Genomic DNA, 5,998 nt, shown 5'->3' on the forward strand with positions numbered 1-5,998 from the left:
AATGATCTTTAATTGAAATATTTTCCTTTGTGGCTCTTAATTAACTGGACATTCCACTGCACCAGTGTTGATGTCATCTATGATGTCATGAGGGTGGCAGCCGTCAACATTGAGGACCACAGACTGGGCAGTCCCCAGGATCTCTTTAATGGTTCCAGAGAGTCTCTAGCTAAAGATCGGTGCTGTATCTGTTGGGCAATGTTAACAATCTCATCAAAAGTGTTATTTCCAAGCCCTGGCCATTGTGGCTCAGTTGGTTGAGCATCATCCCATGCACTGAAAGTTTGCCAGTTCCATTCCCAGTCAGCGCACATACCCAGGTTTCTGGTTCAATCTAATGTGCCCAAGAATGTTTCTCTCTCTCTCTAAAAAAGGAAAAGAAAAAAAAATCAATTAAAAAAGTGATATTTCCCTGTGCTTAACGTTTTCTTGCTTCTTTCTGTCTCTTGGCAGTTCTTTGAGGACTCTGCTGATCAGGGCAGAGGCAGAAAGTACTATCTCAATCTGGCTTATTTGTACTGAATGGTCAGTTTCATTGTAATCTTTTTTTATTTTTAATTTATTAATTTTTTTAATATATCTTTTTTTAAAATATATTTTATTGATTTTTTACAGAGAAGAAGGGAGAGGGACAGAGAGTTAGAAACATCGATGAGAGAGATCGATCAGCTGCCTCCTGCACGCCCCCCAGTGGGGATGTGCCCGCAACCAAGGTACATGCCCCTGACCGGAATCGAACCTGGGACCCCTGAGTCCGCAGGCCGACGCTCTATCCACTGAGCCAAACCGGTTCGGCTTTTAAATATATCTTTATTGATTCCAGAGAGAAAGGGAGAGGGAGAGAGATAGAAACATCAATGATGAGAGAGAATCATCAATCGGCCACCACCCGCATGCCCCCCACTGGGGACCGAGCCCACAACCCTGGCATGTGCCCTTGACTGGAATCGAACTTGGGACCCCTCAGTCCGCAGACTGATGCTCTATCCACTGACCCAAACCAGCCAGGGCAATTTATTAATTTTTTAAAGAGAGAGAGAGAAACATTGATTTGTTGTCCCACTTATGTATGCCTTTATTGGTTGATTCTTGTATGTGCCCTGACCAGGGATCGAACCTGCAACCTTAGAATTTCCGACAACACTCTAACCAACTGAGCTACCTGGCCAGGGCTCACTGTAATCTTTAGATCAAGCATATCAAACTCAAAGGCTAACACGGTTAACCAAATAAACATGGTTTACATTTATGTGGGCCACAAAAAAAAGCTCCAATTTTCATAGAAACATAGGTTTATTTCCATAAAGACATGCTGAATACAAAGGGCTGAAATAAATGAATCATCGTTAACATAAAATAATAGAACCTTACAATAAAAATTAATATTTTTTTCTTGAACATTAACTTACCAGACACTGAATAACTGCACAATTTAATCAGTGTAATCCGAATAAACCTATTTTTCTTGTTCTCTGAAAGTGAAATACTTCCTGTTGCACACACCAAACAAGTCAATACAAGACTAATGACTTGGCAGTCTGCTGCTAAAATATTCACTGCTAGTATTAGTGGAGAAAAATGGTGAGCCTGTGTGTAAAGCACATAAGGGAAATGAATGCAACATGATTATAGTAATCAGCATTAGCAAACATTGTAGTTCATTGTTAATAACTAGTGACCTGGTGCATGAATTCATGCATATTGAAAGGAAATTAATTAGAAGAGCAGTCGCCAACCAGTAGTCTGAGGACCACTGGTGGTCCCTGAGGTCTGAAAGGTTAGCGACCACTGAATTAGAAGGTGGCCAGCAAGACTGGCCAAGATGGGCAGGACACACCCTGGAACCAACCTCCCACAGTCCCTCCCCAGCCGGCTGCACCTGGGGTGGCACGGTGGCTCAAAGGGCTTCTGCAGAATGAACGGAGTCCCTCCAGCAGGTGGGGTCCCTCAGCCTGGCCTGCAGGGATCAGGCCGAAACTGGCTCTCTGACATCCCCCAAGAGGTCCCAGAGTGGGAGAGGGCACTCTGCAAAGTTGCTGTCGTAGAGTGTAGAACACAAACTCAAGTGTGCAGTAAACCAGATTCAGGCCAACAGTGCCCCAGCAACAACATAACCCACAGCTGAAGGTGGAATCACGTGACTCCACAGGAAATCGGGCTCCCTCCTCTCTGGTTTTGGGGTGTGTCACCTGATAACCACCACTGCCAAGTCACTGCAGCTTGGCAGTTCCTGCATTGAGCATCTGCCCCCTGGTGGTCAGTGTGAGTCATAGCGACCGGTTGGACAGTCGGACACTTAACATATTAGCCTTTTATATATATAGATTATGTATAACAGGATACTGTAAAAATAAAGTTACAAAATTCTTATTAAAATTTTTCTTACCGTTATATTGGCTGGGCCACAAAAATATTCATTGTGGGCCACATGTGGCCTGTGGGCCGCGAGTTTGACATACTTGCTTTAGACCCTTCCAATCACTGGTTGCTTTGGCAATGCCATCACCAACCTTTTTTGGAGACAGACCCAGGGAGCCAATCATGGGAGCCAGGGCAGACATGGCACCAAATTCTCCACTGGTGCAACTCAGGTGTATGACTTTGATCTTGTTGGGATAGAACTTTGGCAGCATGGTGGATGTGGCTGGTGTCAGATAAACCTACACTGAAGACAACTGAAGGAAGTTGCACCTAGGCCTCCTCTAAGCTGAAATCCAGAAAGCCCTGGTCCCCTTTTATAGGACACTAGAGGCCCAGTGCACAAAATGTGTGCACTCGGGGGGGCCCTCAGCCCGGCCTGCACCCTCTTGCAGTCCAGGAGCTCTTGGGGGATGTCCGACTGCTGGCTTAGGCCCACTCCCCGGGCCTAATTATTTAAGTAAAAAAATTGAATATTATATATATATATGATGTGAAATTTTAAAAAGATATAAAAGACTCATGGGCGCGAGGCTGGCAGCCTGGGTGGGGGGTTCTGAAAAAATAAATAAAATAAAATAAAAAGATATAAAAGACCCTGGCCGGGTAGTTCAGTTGGTTAGGGGATGGTCTTGATATGCCAAGATTGTGGGTTCAACCCCCGGTCAGAGCACATACAAGAATGAACCAATCCTATATAATAAAGGCTAATAAGCAAATTGTCCCTCGGGAGTTCGACCGCTCGCTATGACATGCGGAAAGAGGGAAGGCCCCGGGCTGGCAGCCGGCAGCCAGGGGAAGGAAGGCCCCAAATGGCCCTGATTGCTGGCCAGGCCTAGGGACCCTACCCATTCACGAATTTCGTGCACCGGGCCTCTAGTAAATGCATAAATAGCGCAGCCGCATGGCTCAGTGGTTGAGCATTGAACTATGAACCAGGAGGTCACAATTTGATTCCCTGTCAGTGCACATGCCCAGGTTTCAGGCTCAGTCTCCAGTGTGGGGCTTGCAGGAGGCAGCCGATCAATTATTCTCTCTCATCATTGATGTTTCTCCCTTCCCTTTCTCTCCCTTCCTCTCTGAAATCAATAAAAATATGTTTTTTAAATGAATGCATAAATAAGTGGAAAAGCAAATTGATATTCCTCTCTAAGAATAAAAAAGATATGAAAGGTTATATAGTAACAAGTATATCTCCCTGCCATTATAATCTTGCAGCCATCTAATTCTCCACCTCAGAGGCAGCCACATCTACAACACACACACACACACACACACACACACACACGTGCACACGTGCCACACACACACACTCTCATATATTTTTCATAGAGGATGGCATCTAATACCTTTTTTTTTCACTAACAAAAGTTTTTGGAGCCCTAACCGGTTCGGCTCAATGGATAGACGCAGGCGTGGGCAAACTTTTTGACTCGAGGGCCACAATGGGTTCTTAAACTGGACCGGAGGGCCGGAACAAAAGCATGGATGGAGTGTTTGTGTGAACTAATATAAATTCAAAGTAAACATCATTACATAAAAGGGTATGGTCTTTTTTTTTTTTTTTTTTTAGTTTTATTCATTTCAAACGGGCCGGATCCGGCCCACGGGCCGTAGTTTGCCCACGGCTGGATAGAGCATCAGCCTGCGGACCAAAAGGTCCCAGGTTCGATTCCGGTCAAGAGCGTGTACCTTGGTTGCAGGCACATCCCCAGTAGGGGGTGTGCAGGAGGCAGCTGATTGATGTTTCTAACACTCTCTCTATCCCTCTCCCCTCCTCTCTATAAAAAAAATCAATAAAATACATTTTTTAAAAAAGTTTTTGGAGATAATGCTATATTAGTCCCATAAAACGAACTCATTCTTTTCAAATGCTTCATCTTATGCCATTGTATGAATACTTAACTTATTTAACCATCCTCTATGTACATTTAGAGTCCATTTTTTACACATATATGCAATTTTTTGCTGTGTATATGTAATTTTGAACAAATATGCATACATTTGTAGTATAAATTCCTAAAAGTTGAATTTCTGGGTCAATACATATGTATATTTTAAATATTGATACATGTTGCCCTAACCGGTTTGGCTCAGTGGATAGAGCATTGGCCTGTGAACTGAATGGTCCCAGGTTCGATTCCAGCCAAGGGCATGTACCTTGGTTGAGGGCACATCCCCAGTCGGGAGTGTGCAGGAGGCAGCTGATCGATGTTTCTCTCTCATTGATGTTTCTAACTATCATCTCTCCCTTCCTCTCTGTAAAAAATCAATAAAGTATATTTAAAAGTATATATATTGAAAGATGTTAATGTTTAGTAAAGGTCTGTTTATCCATCATCTATGCATGAAAACTACTGTTTCTCTGCACCTTCACCAACTAAATCTATTACCAGAATTCTTTTTTTTTAAATATATTTTATTGATTTTTCACAGAGAGGAAGGGAGAGAGATAGAGAGTTAGAAACATCGATGAGAGAGGAACATCGATCAGCTGCCTCCTGCACATCTCCCACTGGGGGATGTGCCCGCAACCCAGGTACATGCCCTTGACCGGAATCGAACCTGGGACCTTTCAGTCCGCAAGCCGACGCTCTATCCACTGAGCCAAACCGGTTTCGGCTATTACCAGAATTCTTGAGCATTACCAGTCAGATTAAAAATGGTACTTTCTTGTAGTTTTGAGTATTCTTTTTTTTTTTTTTTCTCCAGTGAAGTTCTTCTGTCTGTAGGTTCTTTTTTTTTTTTAATTAAATCTTTATTGTTCAGATCATTACATTTGTTCCTCTTTTTTTTCCCCCCCATAACTCCCCTCCTCCCAGTTCCCGCCCCACCCTCCGCCCTCACTCCCCACCCACTGTCCTCATCCATAGGTGCACGATTTTTGTCCAGTCTCTTCCCACATCTCCCACACCCCTTTCCCCCTCAAGAATAGTCAGTCCATTCCCTTTCTATGTCCCTGATTCTATTATAATCAACAGTTCATTCTGTTCATCAGATTATTTATTCACTTGATTCTTAGATTCACTTGTTGATAGATGCATATTTGTTGTTCATAATGTGTATCTTTACCCTTTTCTTCCTCTTCCTCTTCTCAAAGGACACCTTTCAGCATTTCATATAATCCTGGTTTGGTGGTGATGAACTCCTTTAGCTTTTCCTTATCTGTGAAGCTCTTTATCTGACCTTCAATTCTGAATGATAGCTTTGCTGGATAAAGTAATCTTGGTTGTAGGTTCTTGGTATTCATCACTTTGAATATTTCTTGCCACTCCCTTCTGGCCTGCGAAGTTTCTGTTGAGAAATCAGCTGACAGTCGTATGGGTATTCCCTTGTAGGTAACTGAGTTTCTTTCTCTTGCTGTTTTTAAGATTCTCTCTTTATCTTTTGCTCTTGGCATTTTAATGATGATGTGTCTTGGTGTGGTCCTCTTTGGATTCCTTTTGTTTGGGGTTCTCCGCGCTTCTTGGACCTGTAAGTCCATTTCTTTCACCAGGTGGGGGAAGTTTTCTGTCATTATTTCTTCAAATAGGTTTTCAATATCTTGCTCTCTCTCATCTTCTGGCACCCCTATAATTCT

The 5,998-nt window shown here is 43.1% G+C and overlaps 1 pseudogene; it reads right to left on the bottom strand.

The window, feature by feature from the left end:
• Nucleotides 1-2,648, bottom strand: LOC132229523 (large ribosomal subunit protein uL11-like; annotated as a pseudogene).
• Nucleotides 2,649-5,998: the final 3,350 nt, after the last annotated feature.

The sequence above is a fragment of the Myotis daubentonii genome, chromosome 3 (genome assembly GCF_963259705.1).
Source record: "Myotis daubentonii chromosome 3, mMyoDau2.1, whole genome shotgun sequence".
NCBI classification, from domain to species: domain Eukaryota; kingdom Metazoa; phylum Chordata; class Mammalia; order Chiroptera; family Vespertilionidae; genus Myotis; species Myotis daubentonii.